Source organism: Caloenas nicobarica, chromosome 10, assembly GCF_036013445.1.
Source record: "Caloenas nicobarica isolate bCalNic1 chromosome 10, bCalNic1.hap1, whole genome shotgun sequence".
In the NCBI taxonomy this organism is placed as follows: domain Eukaryota; kingdom Metazoa; phylum Chordata; class Aves; order Columbiformes; family Columbidae; genus Caloenas; species Caloenas nicobarica.
Genome location: NC_088254.1, coordinates 16,771,988 through 16,789,167, shown reverse-complemented (window position 1 = coordinate 16,789,167; position 17,180 = coordinate 16,771,988).

Here is a 17,180-nt window from a genome sequence, read left to right as displayed (position 1 = left end):
ATCCTGCGGATTCCTCCGTAATTATTTTCATATCTGTGAAGTAAATGACTGCAAATAACAGGCAATACAGACATGTCAGGGGATCTCCCTGTGTTTGTCTGCTCTTGGGGAAAATTGCTTCCCCCAAATTTCACCCTTTCATTTTTGACACCTTTGCATTGCATCCTTTACACACTTCCACTTCTAAGCCAGTAGTTTAGATTCAAGATTACTTAATTTTGCTTATTATTTTTTTTTTAATCTTGCATGAGTTTCATTCTGAAAGCTCCTTTGGTAGTTGTTTTTATCATTGGCAGCATTATTGAGCCCCTTTTAGGAGGAGAAAGTAAAAAACGATGTCTCTAGTTCAATTCCTGGAAGCCATTTAGAGAGCTAGAGCACAGTTCATTCTATCTGATAATTACCAGGTTGCCCAGATTAATACCTTACAATTATGAAAAGTGTTTTGGGAACTTGAGATGTTTGGTGTACTTGGCACCAAAATTTTGTGGGTGATGGAAAAGACGATACATCCACATACACACTAGTAAAGGGATAGAGATTCTTGTATTATTCAAGTCCGTGTAGACAAATAGAAGACCACCTGCTGCATCCTTCTTGGTACCTTCTTTTGGCTATTTGGACTTTATTTGCCTCTTCTGTAAAAATCAGGTGTCCTGCCTCTGCAGAGCTTGTGACCACTAGGAGGTCACAGCCTGTAACGATGAGACTACTGGCCCTTGTAAGCGTAAAGATTAAGAGATAAGGTGAAAACATGTCCTGTAGTATTAATGATTATGAGGGTTGTGTTTTTGTGATTAAATAAGTCTGTCCCATTTAAGCATTGCCTGATTATTCTCTGGTTAATGAGATTGCCAGGAACTGGAGCGAAGCCCCGTATTGCTGCAGGTTTGGGCTGGGACAAGAGCTCAGCCTTTCTGCTGCAAACAAACAGCCCCTGGAGTGTTCCGTTGGTCCACCCAGAGCATCGTCTCTCTCACCCAGAGCTGTTTGGTACCTGCTCCTAAAGCCGTTTAACGGGCTCCCCTGGCCCTGGAGCGTGGTGCTGCTCACAGCAGAGCAGTCATGGGGCAGAGCAGCTCATGCCAGGAGAGATAGAGCAGCCAAGTGTTCCTCAATATAGCACGGGGAAGGTTCACCGTGGTGTGATACCGTTAATGCCGATGCTTAAACAGGCTGTAGGTCAAGCAGCTGTTCCATCTGTACCACTGTCAGCCTGGAATTGCCTTTATAAAAGGCAGTGTTGCTTTGCAGAGTCCTTGTCTTAATATTGTGGTGCGAATTCAAAATAAAAACGTTCAAACCCGCCTCCTCCTTCCCCCGGTATCTCAGTGGGGTACTAATGTGAGCTGCTGCCTTGCTGCCGATGATGTGCTGAAGAAGAGGGGTACTAGAGCGGGGAGGTCTTCTGTGGTTCAAATAACTGTGATGATGAAGGTTCGAGTTCTCTGTATTACAGCAGTGGTCTTAAACGTTGTGATACAAGCTTGACTTTAATGCAGGGTGGTCTCCAGAACCATAATCAGCATAGCACGGAGTGGGTTTTAACGGAGAATAAGCTTCATCTCACAGCTTTTTGACCAGCACGAGTCAAGGTTACAAAAAGCAACTATCATGTGGCTGGATCGAGTGTATCTGATTCCTTTTGCTACTGTTCTCATGGATTGTTTTCGTCCCAGTGTATAATCATATAGATGATGCTTCACGTGGGCTTTGGTGCAGCTGTGGATATTCTATGGAATATACTGGATTAAATCTGAAACTGGCTTTAGCCATGTCACCCTTGTATTTCAGTGCAGTCCCGCTGATATGGGAACTCTTATCGGGTGCAGCGTAGTGGATAAAGGACAGTGTTTCAAACCTTATTTCTGATCGGCCTGGGGCTTTGTGCTTGGGAAGCCCAGGGTCTCGCAGCTGAAGGACCAAATTGTTCCGTTTGCTGGCAGGACTAGGGTGGATTGGGAGGGTTGCACAAGGCTTTGGTTGATGGGAGGTGGGAAGTCAGGAGATTCAGTTTCGTTTTGGTCAAATACTTGCAACGACCTCACTGATCATCACCTTTATAACAGTTGTATCTCTCTACCAACAAAAGTCAAAATGTTAACTTCAGTGTTGTAAGGTACTTCCTAGCTATTGTCAATGTGTTATTGGAATATCCAGATCATCAAGGACTATGTGGATAGGAAAAAAAGGGTTAAGCAATACTCTGAAAACTGGAGTTTTATTATTGTGATGTTCTTATTGTTGTGATAATTCATTAAGTTCTCTGTTTATAAATGATATAATTTAAATTAGTCACTTAGCTTAAACTGAACTGCTGTTAGCATCCAGGCAAGAGAAAGAAAATGGGAAAGAGCTTTGTAAAGGTGAAGTGTTGATCTTTTTAGAAGTTTTATCATTAATTGAGAGTCCAGCAGAGTATTCAGCGGGAGATTTAATTACAAAAGGATCAAGGATCACAAGCTGTGTCCTTATTTCTAATCAAACTTTAATAAATGCCGAGTGCACGTGAGTGAATGATCAAGGTCGAGTCTTCAGCTGCATACAGTGTCCTGAAAACTCTTACTTCAAAAGTGGCTTCCAATTTCAGCCTCTGCTAGCTATAGGATCTTTGTAACGATATGGATCACTTTTCTAACCCAGTTGCATCTCCTGCCCTTCTGAAATCTGTGTGTTTTGTTTGGGATTTTTTATTTTTTTTAGAATAACAACCTGAGAGCAGTATTGGGTATGAATGTGTTGGAAAAGGACTGAGGTGACATGCAGGGGACGAGTTGGGAAGCATTAAGTGTCATCTTCTCTTCATTACTACCAAGGCTGCAGCCTTATATCTGCCTTTAAGACGAGAATGTTTTTTTTCATGGTGATAATGATCAGTGGGTGTGAAATGGAAAAGATTAGCAGCTGAAGAAGGATGATGTATCACTGCAGACTTTTTTCCTTTTTCCTTTTTGATTAAAAGGAACAAACTTGTTTTAAATCACAGTACTCCTCCTCTGCATGGTTTGTCTAAGGTGTGCCCGTGTTATTTGGAGTGACAAACCCAAATGTGTCATAACTGGTGATTGCATGGGAGGGCAAACACTTAATTGATAAAAATGCTCCTGTTGACTTTGGTCTTTAATCAGGTCTGTGGATGGAGTCTCTTGTATAAACTGCCACTTACGAGCTGTGTAACCTGCAGAGTTTCTCAAGGAGAGTTTTGATAGAGATGAGAGGTTCCACTTCCAAGCCAAGATGCCATGCAACTTAATGAAGTATGAACTTCAAAAGCCTCAGAAAGAATGCGTTGACCCTCTCTTAATATAACCTGGGTTTTGGGTGAAGTAGGCCCTCTCTTCTGTTAATGAATTAACTACTCCTGTGGATTTCCTAGTGTGTCCTGCTTTAATCTAAAATGGGAGGAAAGGATCATGCTTAGAATATTTTTCTCCCACTTCCATATTTCACACAGAATGATGTCCTACTGAAGTGCACTGTCTATTCCTGAGAAAAACAATTGCGATAACTGCTGATGTCTGTGTTTTTAGAGAAACAAAACACTTCTGAATAAATAAGGATTAAAGAAAAAATGCAGAGAGCTTGAGGCTTGTGGCAGCAGTGTCTGTCCCAAGCGCCGTGGTTCCCTGTGCCCGTGGTGCTGTGCAGGCACGTCTGCCTGGCAGCCGGCTTCTTACCATCCCCAAAACCATCTCAGGTGTGACTTGCGCACTATTGTCTGCCAGATAATTAATGATCTTCAGAAATCTCTACCGAAGGGACAAAAGGACAAAATGAAATGCCTTTATAATCCTACAGTAAAATGTTGTCATGAGGTTAGCAGCTGTGGGTTAGTTACTTTTCTACTAACGCTGAATTTGTTTGCTTAGTGGGATCTATGGTGACAAAGGCCACTGGGATGCCTGAGTATCTGAGATCAGTCCAGCAGAAACAGCAGAACATACCTCGCATGCTTTTTATGTGGGAATTTCTCACGAAAATCACTATACAGAAGTCCTGTCTTACTTTCCATCAAGCTCCTTAGGCAAGAGAAGAACCAGCCTTGATGTTGAGTTCAGCTCTGTGGTGAGAGGATCTGATAAACCTCTTGTCTTTTTATTTGTTGGGTACTTGATTTCTTCTTAATGACAAACCAGTTTTCTGCCCCACCTTCAAAATGTCTTTGAATTACGAATGAGTGGAAGTCCTCTGAGCACCTTTTACAAATAAAATATTTGCTTGTGTTGCTTGTGGAAGAACCTGCTTCTTGATTTTAAGAAAGTTGGTTGAGGCGCCTGAATAAACTGATTTTTATTTGAGAGAAGCACATTTCAACTTGTCTAGTTCTGCTTTCCTTCTGCAGGCAAAATAGTTTCCTCACTAAACTGTGGTTGTAGCATCATGGAATGGTTCAGGTTGGAAAGGATCTTAAAGATTTGATGAAGACATGATGTTTTCAAATAACCTCCCAAATCTCCTGGGTTCTACCTGCAGTGCCTCTCATCTGCTTCTGAACGTTGTGCTCTGTGCTGTATCTATGCAAATATTTGTCCTCCGCCTTGCTCAGTAAAGCAATTCCATATTGCGCTTAAATGGAAAATAACCTGAGATTGATTGTTCTGTGTGCAAAGATCGATGCTGTGCACACTGCCATCAAGTGGCAGTTCTGTTGCAGGACACATTTTCAGTGCTGCTTTCTGCAGGACCGCCTGTGTTTGTATCTTTGATTCAAAGTGTTTCTTCTAAGCATTGCTAAAGTTTCATCCGTCTAGAAGTTGTGGTTGCGGGGGGTACTTCTTTGGTAAGATAACGGTTATAATGGTGTCTATTCTCTAATGGCAAAAAATGTCACTTTAAAAAGTACCTCCATCGTTCCAGTAGCTCTGAGTACTGTAGTTGTGAAATATTTAAAGACTGGTGGGGATATTTTGCAGCTGGGAGGAGAATGAGTGCTCTGGAATGTACTCTGAGCTCTGTCTCTTCGAGGGTTTTGCTGTACTGTAGAGGAGGCTGAAGCATCAGGAAAACACCATCCTTCTGCTCTTTTATGCCTTTGGATGTTAGTGTTCAAACTTGATATTTTTTTTTTTTTTTTTCTTCAAGACACATCAAAGCTATTTGAAAATACTCCAGTGAACAGAAGATTGTGTCATCATATGTACTTTATCTTCCAGGAACTGTGACTCTATCTCTCCGGTGCCAAGAGAATAGCTGAATTTCTGTTAGTCACTAAATACATCTGAACTGCCTGCTAGTTCTCACAAGCACAAGTATTTTGTTGTGATTGCTACGTGAGTAATTAGTAGGAAATACTATCAATTACTCGGGCAGCTGGTAATAAAATTAACTGGTTCAGTTCTAACAGTGTGGTGAAGAACAGAAGAGGCCTTAGGATAAGACCAGAGCAAGACTCCCATCAGTTTGGGTGTGCTTTATAGGAACTGACTGTAGTAGTTTCCACAATTTCTGAAAAAAACCCTCTAATAGTAAGATTAATACTTGTGTGGAAACTGCATGGTACTGGAGGAGATATTCTGCTACAGAGAATTTCCCCTTTCATCTTGTCTTCGTGTTCATGTGGTGGCATTATATGGAGACTTGCATGGTTTAGAGGGCAACCCCCAATGTGTTATTGCTTGTGTACCCCCATACCTCCTTCTCTGTACCACAGCTGTGTGGGGCTTGTGGTGGAGGGTTTGGGGTCACTGTCAGTAGGTGCTAATTCTGGCAGTACAGGCCATGATGACTGGGGACAAGCAAGCACACAATGTTTTAAATGAATGATCTGGCTAACACTAAACCGCCCAAATAAATGAAAAATTAAATAATATTTTCTTCACTATACTGCCGATTTCACCCAAAGAGCAAAATTATAGCAGTTCTTCCCTAGATGTTTACATGTAACGCAAATGAATGGTGCTTTTCCTTTCTATTTGTCTCCTTAACTTTGATTGTTGCCATTGTGCTCTTAATTTTGTTGTTGATTTTATCACGTCTTCCTGTATGCTAAAAATTAGTAGAAGTGACCTTGGCTGTTTAGTTGTGCAAAGGCTGGCTGAACAGCACCGTGTGGCACCAAGCAGATGCACCAAGCACGCTCTGAACGAGTGTTGGTAACGTAAGTGCAACAGAGCACATGGAGCCCCGTGCTAAGGCAATGATACAGCTAAATCAGCTATTAACAGCCCAATCTAATAACTTGCCTGGCTCTGTGTAGCAAAGCGGTATGTCATGAAGATGTACCCATGGAGATAAATCGTGTCTCTTTCAGCACTAACGAGATCCTGTTACTTTGATGGATTTTCTGTTGGCAGTCTGTAGAGATCTCCTTCGAGCTGCCTGGATTAATATGTGTGTAATACTTATAATAGCATCTTGACACTCAGTAAAGATTCATCTCTGTGCTGATTGATTCGCAGACCGACACAGACATGCTTTGTCAAAGGAAGTGGGCTACTCATAACAGATTTCTTCAAGTGTACCCATTTCTGCAGGACTTTGTGTTGCTCACAGGGGTTCAGAAGAGGAAATCCACCCCTTGCTCTCCACAAACCATTTATCTCTTTGCAAATAAACCCTGCTGCAGGACTAGACACCTGGACCGACTGTGAGATTGTGTTAATAAATCAGCTGTAATGATGCTGCTCCTGCAGACAGGGAATTCAAGGGTGTCCATGCTGTGTTTTTAGCACAGGGTGCACTCAGGATGGATCGGTGGGAGCCAGCTTCGCCCTGGAGGCAACAGTTCAGGGCTATTTCTCATAGATGTCCATGTTTTGCCACATATTCCTTTTACCCGAAGAGTCTTAACGAAGTGATCTCTTGACTCTATATCCCTACTTTCCTGTGTCAATCTTTTATCCATCAGCGTGCTAAGCTAAACTTATTTTTGGACTAGATTCTTTCTCACCTTCAAGGGAAGAAAGTGGTGGAGAGAAGAAAGTTACTTTACATACGTGTCAGTGTTTCGGTCATGGCTTTGTGGCTAGCACTGGAAGAGGAGATCCCTTAGTTTAGTGCAGTGTTAATGAGATATAGAAGGTACCACCTTGAGTTGCTCTGTGAGCTGGCAGAAAAACTTGTGCCATCATTCTGCTCTTTTCATGACCTGTGGGCAAGACATTATGGTCTGCAATTGTATTTTCATGAGGGTAAGAGACTGCATTGCAAAAATCTGCATTTCTTATCACAGAACAGCTCAGTATCTGTGCCTTTAACCTGAAACCCTTCACTAACAGAAATTATAGCACTGCTGTTAATTTAGAAGGGAAACAAAGTTAGGCTTGGAGATGGATTTTTTTTTTTTTTTTGGTACCATTGGAGTCATTCTTGTTGTCTTCCCTTGTGATTTTTTTAAAAATTTATTTATTTATTTTAAGGAAACAAGTAAAAACTTATCTCTGCTTCATGCTTATTTAAGATCAAGAAGTTTTAAGTCATTGACTATGAAAAAGGACCCAAATCTACCCCAAACTTGGCAGCTTGCCATTCTGTTTATTTCTGGAGTCTCTCCCTGAAGGCTTTATCTGCAGGAGGTTGCAACACTCCAGCTGAACAACATCCATCTTTCTCCATGCTCCTGACCCAGGTCACTGCCTTTATCAAGGGGGATGTCTCCAGGCGAGGAGGGATTTCTCGAGCTGCTCGTGTTCAGACAGATTTCACAGCCCTACCTTTGTTTCTGGGGACTGGAGTTCTGCAGAATAAACTGCTTTTGATGTTTTGTTTTGTTTTTTTCTGTTAAATGCTCCTCGGAGTCAATATGTACTGGTGAAACTGAGGATGTCTGTGTTGACTGCTGTTATCTTGCCGTAACAGATACCTCTGACCACGTCCCCTGGTCTGTTCCTTTTATATATGTGTGCTGGGAGCTTGCAGAGTAAGTGGCCACATATACAAAAGGGGCTGGATGTTCCAAATAGCATCATTGCAGCACCTGGGAGTGAAGTACCAGGAAGCAACATCCAGGCCCTAATGTTGTTCCCAAGACGAAAAATGCATTCAAGATTGAGGTGCAGTCACAAACTCACCCCATGCAAAGGCAGAGAGGGAAGGGAATTCAGCTGGATGCTTTGTAGGTAGGACCTGCCCTCAGATTTCACCCCTCTGGGCTGAGCTGCTCATCTGCTTCTGTAAAGTGGGAGTAGCAGCCTGGAAGAGTTTGATAGATGTAGATTGGTTTTTTTCCCTAGTTTTTATGAGCCAGCAGTGCTAGCGCTTGGTGCCTGCATTGTGTCTGACCAGCTGGAGCACTTAGACCTGGGAAAACTGAGATCCAGCCCTTTCTCAATCAGAAGGGTTATTCCAGAAGATGGGAGCGCTGTCATGTTTGCTCTAAAAAGTGTTGCCCAAACTCTTCTGCAATCAGGAGCCCGTGCAGCTGTACCTGGTGTTGTGTTCTGCTTGGAGATGTCCGTGTGTCCCATGTGCTGCTGATGTCCTTTCCAGGTGTGGTTCTCCAAGGGGTTAAGAACGTTTGTACCAACCCCAGGTAACTTTAGATGGGAAGGATCTTCCAGGATACTCAGCTGAGACAGGGACACTGGCTGGGAGCAAAAGTTTAGCTGTTGTGTACTGGCAGAGGTAGATAGGCGGTAATGGATCATAGAGCATCTAAAAAATTATATTTTCCTTTTTTTCTTGCGGGATGATTTCTGCTACATTTTCGAAAGTTGCCTTTTCCGTCCTCCAGCTGATTGCAGGTATTCTACAGTTTTCAATTTGAGGTGGAATTGTCTCAACTTTCCTTTTGATTTTGTCTAACTTAACTATTGTTGGTCCTGTGCACTTTCCAAAGAAAATGTCATGTGATTGAAAAGACAGGTTTTCCTTTCAACAGCATTTGGGAGAAAAATAGTCAGTGTGTTTGAATGATGATTCTCATTTCATTGATGGGGAAACTCAAGGCGCAGGGATGTGAAAAGGACTTGTGTCCTGCTATAATTACAGCCTGATCCTGTGTACTCTGTGTTATTCACTAGCTGGGGTAACAGCAAGTCCAGCTCCATCTAAAAATGAATAAATAAAGGTACCAGTGAGCCTGAATTCCTTGAAGGAGGAGGAAGAAACCACAGCTGTGATTTTGTGCTGTCCTCCTGGGTACAGTGTAGCTCTCTTAAGAGCTGTTTAGAGTTTCCCAAAAGGGGAAAAAAAAAAAAAATCTGTTTCAAAAGCATGTTTCTTTTTTTGTGTCCCAACATAATGCAATAAGCAATGACCCAACAAGTATCTGATTCATGGTATGAATAGCGGAAACAAAACAAAATTCATTGCAGTGGCAGGTTACATTTACTCATGTAATCCAGTGCCTAATCCAGCCCTTTTAATAAAGCATCATAACACTGAAGTCTACAACAGGTCTTTAGAAGGAAATATATTGGGAGGAAGGTTTCTTTCCTTGTAAGTGACTCTCTAAGCTAACACACGGACTTTCCATCACTGGCTGGGCTTTACCTGCATGAAAAAACAGCTGGAGATAGCAATGGTCAGCAGCAGCAATTTTGCTTTCCTGTATAGAACAAATTCAGGGTTACTGGTGGTTAGTGTTTTCTCATTAAAAACAGAATGCTAAAGTAATGCTTGAGTGCTTCAGTATTGCTATCTAACATGTGCTTCATTTTCATAAGTATTTTTAGACTCTGTGTGTGTGTGTAAGTCAGAGTGGGTGGTTAGTGGGTTAGATAACGTACTTCAAAATTCCCGGTATGAACCATGGGAGGAAAGCCAGCTTAGAAATCACATGCTTCAGCTCTAAAAATACAGCTTGCCTTTTTTTTTAAAAAAGAAGAAAAAAAAAAAAAACAAAATCCAACACACAACACCATGCAAACCAAAACACAACTTTAAACTTTGTTAGCCAGCAGGCTAAGAATATTTTTCCCTTCATCATCCATTGTAGAGAAATGTACCTGTTGCTGGCAGAGCCGATATCCCTCGGGGAAAACACCCCCTGCCAGCTCTACTCATGGTTTTCATCTTGAATTCTTTATTTGCTAGAGCTGCCCCCATGGTCCCGGTTCCCCAAAACCAGACAGATTTCCATAGACTGAAGTGGAAAAGAAAGATGTCTTCACATGCTTAAAACAATGATTTATTTTTGGAAAGTGGGTAGTTTTTCACCTATATAACATAAGTGGTCTTTAATCTTTTGAGCTTAGAGGTGTCGTTTGCTTCATTGTCACTTCCAAATATTGCTGAAGTAATCTGCTAAAAAAATCCTTTGAAAGTAAATAATTTTTACAGACATGCAAACCAAGTTTGAGAAAGAAGAAATGATTACTCAGAGTTGCTTGTACTTTGCCTACACACAATCCCTGTGCCTTTGTAAATCCAGCATTGGAAAAACAAATACCTAAAAGGTGGAGGTGTCCTAGTGCCAACAAAATATGCTGACAAACAGGTGCATTGTCTATCTAGTTTTGGTTTTTAGACATAGTAACAGCATTTGAGCCTTTTTAGAGATAATTACATTTCTTCTGCCTTACCTAAGCCAAAGATTCAGAGATGTGCCACGCTGAAATTGCTGTCTGAATTGTTTTATTGTAGGTTAAAGCCCAAGGTCAGGGCTTTACACCCATCCCTTGGTGAGGCATACCTTCCACTTTCTCCCTTTGCTTTGACAAAGGGAATATATTTAGAGGAAAGAGCCACATCCACCTTTTTTGCATCCCATTGCAGCTGTCTGAAACCAGAGATTTTCAGATCCGAACAAGGGAGAGGGCGACCTCTTTCATGAACGGACCAAAATGGAATGTTTTCATTTCCAATGGGCGTTAAGCCAAGTAAATATTAGTCGATCCAAACTAGTTTTGAAATTAAATTATTCTTATTTGTTGGAGCATTCCGGAGAATGGCTTTGATCTGCCTGTACTTTCACCAAAGGGATATTGGCAGGCTGGCCTCCCATTTCTAGCCATTCAGGATGAAAGCGGGGTTATAATAACCACCTTGTGTGGCAGTGATACTGAACAGATGACATTTTTTGGACAACATTAAATGAATAAAGGTAAACATACTTCAATTAAAATGTTTTTGGAAGCTGAATGCAATAGTACTGTTGGAAAGCCTTCTATGTGGGTTGGAGGAATTTGGCTGCATTTGTAATTGATTTTCTTTAACTCCAAACATGCTTGAAAGAGAGGGGTTTATTCTGTGCGTTATTTGTTTCCTTTTCAAATAAATAAGTTGTTTCAATATAACTTTTAAAAACCAAATTAAAATTGGCAGTGGCCAACAAAATGGTTAATAACTGGGAAGTAGAGATGTGTGTTGAAGGAGGACGGTCTTTCTTATTTAGTGCTTTGCTCTTTTCCGTCTGAGATCTCGGATCCCATCCTGCACGGTGAGCTGTACCACACACAGAACAGCCCAGAGGTAGCTCAGATAACACCTGTAAGAAACCTGAAGCACGCATGCTCTCAATCTTTCTGAAGATATTCGGACACAACTTAAAATTTCAACTAAAAAAAAAGGCAAGCTCAGTTATTATGTTAAGGTTATTGTGTGTTCCCCTTTGGTCTTTTGCTGGAGGGTCCTTTAGAAAAGGAGGAAGGAGCAGGGTGGTGGAGACTGTCCCACCATGAAGTGCTACTTACACACAGCTGAAGAGCCTTTCCAGTTGATATCAGCTGATGATAATTTGTGCTTCCCCTAGACTTAAAGTGGCTGGATAGGACCACTGGAGGTCATCTGGTCTAACCACCTCCCAAAGCCGAACCACCTTCGAAATTAGGTCAAACTGTTCCACACCTGAAGCTCATGTATCTATATGAAATGTTCAGCTATCTGGATTTAAGTCCAGGCTTAGGCAGCTTTCAAGTTACGTGGAACCTCTGATGTTGAGCCTCCTTACGTGTATTTACACAGTTTTCGTCAATAACTAAATATACCCATTAGCTTTTGCAATAATGCTGCAAATTAAATTGCTTTTCCTTGAAATGGAACTGACTATTTCACGCGGATAGACAGGTGTCTTCTCACGTGCATTCGAACTAACTGTGCTTGATTTCCAAGTTAATTTTTTTTTTTAATTCCTTTAACAGTTACCACTTTAAACTGTCAGCCCTGTTGATGGGCGTCCTGAAATGTCACCTGCATTTTAAGTTGATTTAAGTATTTTGTATGTTCATGCTCTAAGGGAGGAATCGTTTGAACAAAGACGGATATAAAAATCAAAGCACAAAGGGTTTGTAGGTTCAAACTCCAGCTTTTGTTTTTTTGAACATCCGCTCAAAACTGGATCCATTTGCTTGAAATGGAATATTTAGTTTTCAACCCAGCATGTGAACTGGTCATGCTTGAATTTAAAGCTCAATTTCTTTCTTTTTGCACCTGTTTTTATTTTAACACTGAGTATATACAATATATACTTTTGCTACATGGGTCTTTTATTCCCATCTGGAAGTCTGGTCTGATATTATCATGTGAGACCTTCCTCGAGTGTAACTCTGCAACCTCTGGAAATGCAAACTAGACTCACTGCTCCATTTATTTTTTTGTGAATTCATGGTTTGCTTTCCTGTGTGTTATAAGACTGACCCATATATTTGTTTTTAAGAGCAGGGGCAGGTTGTGTAGTGCACTGCAAAACCTTGTTTCTATCAAAACAAGGTGCAGTCCTGCCCCTGGCAAGAGGGACCAGACAGGCCAGATCAGAGGAAGAGAACTGGACATGAACTTGGGAGAAGGAAACTGTGCTGGGGTGTAAAAGGAGCTGGGATGAGGGAAAACATGGGGAGAAGCGAGACGGAGCGTGGGAAGTGATGCTAATGCACATGAGTGTATGGGAGACTTGGAAGTCCAGGTTTTTTCTGCAATAGGAGAAGATTTAAAATGAAATAACATGCGTATTCTATTGGATATGCAAATTATAATTACATAATCTGCAAAAATAGTAATAATAATACCAAAAATATCCTTTCCAGATTTGAAGCCTTAACCATATGCTCAGTGGGGTGGGGGCAGAGAGCTGGCTGGTGCAGCTGCAGTGTAAAACTGGGACATCCAACTGGTTTTGATCTTGATAGAAAAGGGGCAGAAGGTCACTTCACAGTCTGCTGTTCTCAGTGTCTCATAGTTTATGTAATTCTTTGGACAGATAAATTATGAACAAGCTTCACTTAGTGCTGTAGTAGCTGCAAACCATCCTTCTTCCCTGCTTTCCCTTCCCCATGGAAAGCTGAAGTTGGTAGATGTTGCTCCTGTTGTTGTCTGTGCAGCTGTATGAATTGCAGGTGTATTTACTGTATCCTGTGCTGGATTAATGATGATAACGTGTGCCTTTTATTAACATAATTTTTCGTGATAGCAGAGATGAGCAAAATGATAGAATATGCTGAGATACTGAAACAAAAGCCTCTCTAAAACTAAGCAGGAGCGTTCAGCCAACAGATCACGACACATTTCTTTTCAGGGCCTGAAGAGCTGTTGGTTTTGATAATGTACAGAGCATTTCACCAAGGCACGAGCTTATGGATGCTGAGTGAGAAAAGCTACCGCTGTCTGTACAGACACAGGTTGGGGTTTTTTTTGAAAGGAAGGTGGAAAAATTCTCAGTGGATATGAACCTTTCATATCTTTGTGTCTTTATGGATTGAGGATGAGAGATGCGTTCAGTGATTAAATTGGTTACACTAGAACTATTAACACAGTGGCCAGCTTGGCAGGGGGAAATGTGAACACTCGGGCAAGAATTGAGGAATTAGCTTGTTAAAGTTTATGAAGATGGAGGCAATTTTAGGCTGCTATCCTTGTTTTGTTTTAGCTATATATATGTGGGTGATATGTATATGTGCGTATAAAAGAAACCCTGTGTGGGATATGTACTCATGTTTGTCAAACTTGGCATGGCTTCACCATATTAAGCTGGTGTTTTGAATATACCCTTGAGGTGTCTATGTATCTCTTCCCAGAGTTGTGCTCAACATACTTCCTAGCTGGTTGGCTGGCTGTGATGCTACAAGGCATGCTAAGGGTGACTTGCATGTCTGAAAACTGGGATGGGCCCCGAGTCATGTGAAGGGAGTGTATGAATGGGAAGCAGGAGCCTTGGAGGTAGAGAAGTTTTATTTTATATAATGCAGTTCTTGCAAATGTAAACCTAACCTTTTTTTAAAAATTTCCTCTTCCCTAGGGTGACTCTGTTATTACAGTGCAGCTGACTGAGGAAGATCAAGTTGAAGATGATGTAGTTTTTTACTTAGTCTTCACCGGGTCAACTGTCCAACACTGCACAAGCACAAGAAAGATTAATCCTGGGAGTCTGGAGACAATTTCTCCTGGTAAACAATTGCCTTTCTTTGTATATCAGTCTATGAAATTTGGTTAATTCAAGTGGACCTAAATGTAATGCTTGTTTTGTTGGTTATGTTTTTCCTCATTTACACTTTCATTGAGAGTAGAACGCGTGGTTCGCATGACTGCTTTTGCCTTTTAAAAATTTCTTGCTTGATTTCTCTACAATTATGTGCTCTGAGATTGCAATTATTTAACGTGTGACACTGGGATTCTATTGTAGAAAGTACAGGGTTGTATTCACACATAGTAAAAAGCTTTTGAATGTGAGCAAGATAACAGAAGACACATTTGCAAGGTTAGAGATGCTGTTGTCCAAGCAATGTTCTAAGTTCTAGCTACACTTAGGATATATTTAACTGTGTGAGGTTCATTGCTGTGGTCCTGGTGAAATACAGCTCTTTTCCCCAAAATTCTGTCATGCAGATCAGAGCCAACACAGAGTTTCTGAAGTTTTTGCGATGGCGGGCAAGGTACAGTGCTTGTTGCCGTCCCTCCAGCACAGCCGGTTCAGACGGGGTGGTTTTTCACATTAAAGCCCACCACTCTTGTTAAGCTTTCACGCCATTAACAAAACAAAACAAATCAGCACAACATTTTCCTTCGGTGACTTCAGGACCGTGGGAATGAGCATGGTCCAGGCTTCAGTCCTTACCGTTAACCTTTCAATTTGACTTGTTGCTATGCAGCACTTTGATACTAGTGTGAGAAAAACGCCTGACATTTTCACTATACAGAGTATAGCTTAAGTGGTTGAGTGCCTTTATTGGGTTTGCCTTTTTATCTTTCTCATAAGTATTGTTTTATGAGAGATGCACATGAAGTAAAATTTGGGCTAAGGAGTTTTTCCTCCTGGGAATGTGTAGCTAAAAGTTGGCCATGGTATTTTTTCATTTCCTCCTCTTTTTGTGCTGTTTGGGTTGTTCAAATGGCTTGGGAAGCCAAGTCTTTTTTTTACAGTTACTGACAACTGGAGCCCTGTGCAATCAATTAGGTTAGTGCTGATTCGCTCCCAGAGGAGAGAGAAGAGGTGGCTCCTTCCCTGTTTTTGTGTGACGGGCACAGGGCTCTGCCAGCCCTGCTAGCAGTGACCTCACCTCCTCCTCGGGCCCGCGGCTGCACGGCCAAGAAAAGAACTGAAAAACTTCAGTGTTCCCTTCAGCCCACGCTGGAACCAGCACACTTGATGGGGTTTCCAAGCAGGAGCGATGTTTTCCTGTCGCTGCTGCCCCGATGTGCTCAGAGCAGCGGCGGATGCGGCTGGGGCAGTGGCTGCCTGGTGGTACCCAGGACGATGCTCTGGGCTCTGCCAGCCCCAAATGTACCTGAGTCACTGGGGAGGGCTCCCTGGGACTCGTTTTGTCACTGTCACTGGGCAATCTGCTCTTAATTCAAAGGCAAAGCAGGGAATTGCTCTCAGTTGTTCTTTTAGTTACAATGGGCTTTTTTTTTTTGACCCAGTAGAATCATGATCTTGTGGCGTGGAATGCTACGTAGGGATGGGTGCTGTCCCAAAATACAGCTTGTATCAGGCAAAGATTTAAAGGACCTTTCAGAAAGGTAGTCCCGCTCCTGCCAGGTAGCACTGTCCGGGGCCATGATGTGAGGGAAAAAGTGACATCTTGGGTGTAAAGACCATTGGGATAACTCCATCTATTGTGCTTGTACCTCATTTTGGAGAAACGACCTGAGGAAAAAAAAATATTTTAGTTGTGAAAGGGGTGCTGAGAAGAAGCAAACTGGGAGAAGGGTTTTTTTCATTTCTTCCACTGACACTGATGCATTTGTCCAGTGTTGCTTCAGCACGGAGCACTCTGATTTCAATAAGAGCATGACTTATTTCAGCCCAGCTCTTCCTCCTCCTCCTCCTCCTCCTCCTCCTTCCTGAACTCGACAGTGAATCTGTAATCCTGTGTTTACGCTGTATATTCGGCCAGTTGCCTTGGAGATGGTTGTGGTGACTCAGAGCTGGCGTTATTTGACCTCGCTGCAGGATTAGCTGTGAACAAGAGACACTGTGTGGGAGACCAGCCCTTGTTCAAACATCCAGACTCGGGCACTTTGCAAGCGCTCTGCAAGGAAACTCTTGCAAACAGCTTTTAGCCAAAATCTCATCCTTTGCTTCCAGCTTTGAGCATCCTTCATTTGTCCCTGCAATGCCAGACGTGTTGCACGTCCCTGGGAGGACAACCGCTCCTTGGGGACATCGCAGGTGGATGGAGAAGGGCCAATTCACTCGTGAGCAAACTGGTCCCTTCCACCAGCCTCGTTTGAACCTCCTCTGCTCTCTTCTGGGCTTGAAGGCTCTTCTCCCATCCTCGTCCCAAGTCCTCACTTTCATATAGTCCCCAGGGGAATTCAGATGAAGTCTGTCAGAGGTTGGGGTGACCATAATTAAGTTAAGGCCGATGTAAAAACAAAACCAGATTTTAAATCTTTTTTTCTTGACTTCGTCAGTAGTTTGGGTGGTGTATGGAGGCATAAAAAAAACTGAAAGAGGAGCGATTTGATTACATCCGCTGCCAAAATTAAGTAGGATGTTTTAGCAAAGCTTTCAGAGAAAATCCCATTTATTACAAAAATCTCAACAACTTTAAGGTGTTTTTAGATGAGAAATTAAATAAAATGGAATGGAAATATAGACTTTCATAATAAATTCTAAATTCTCACTGCATGTGAAAATTCTCTATAACCTGAAAGACTTTGCTGAAGTAAAAGCTTACAATTGCAGAGTCAAAAAGCTGCTGCATATATAAAAATATAATTACTAGAGCAATTTGCGTCTTTCTTATGCTGCCCTTATCATCAGCCTTAAGCATTGAATATATATTGTCAACAATGCTGTTCAAATATATGCTTTTATTTCTGTGCATAATAAAAGAAAGGGTTTCTGATTGTAAGTTTATGGG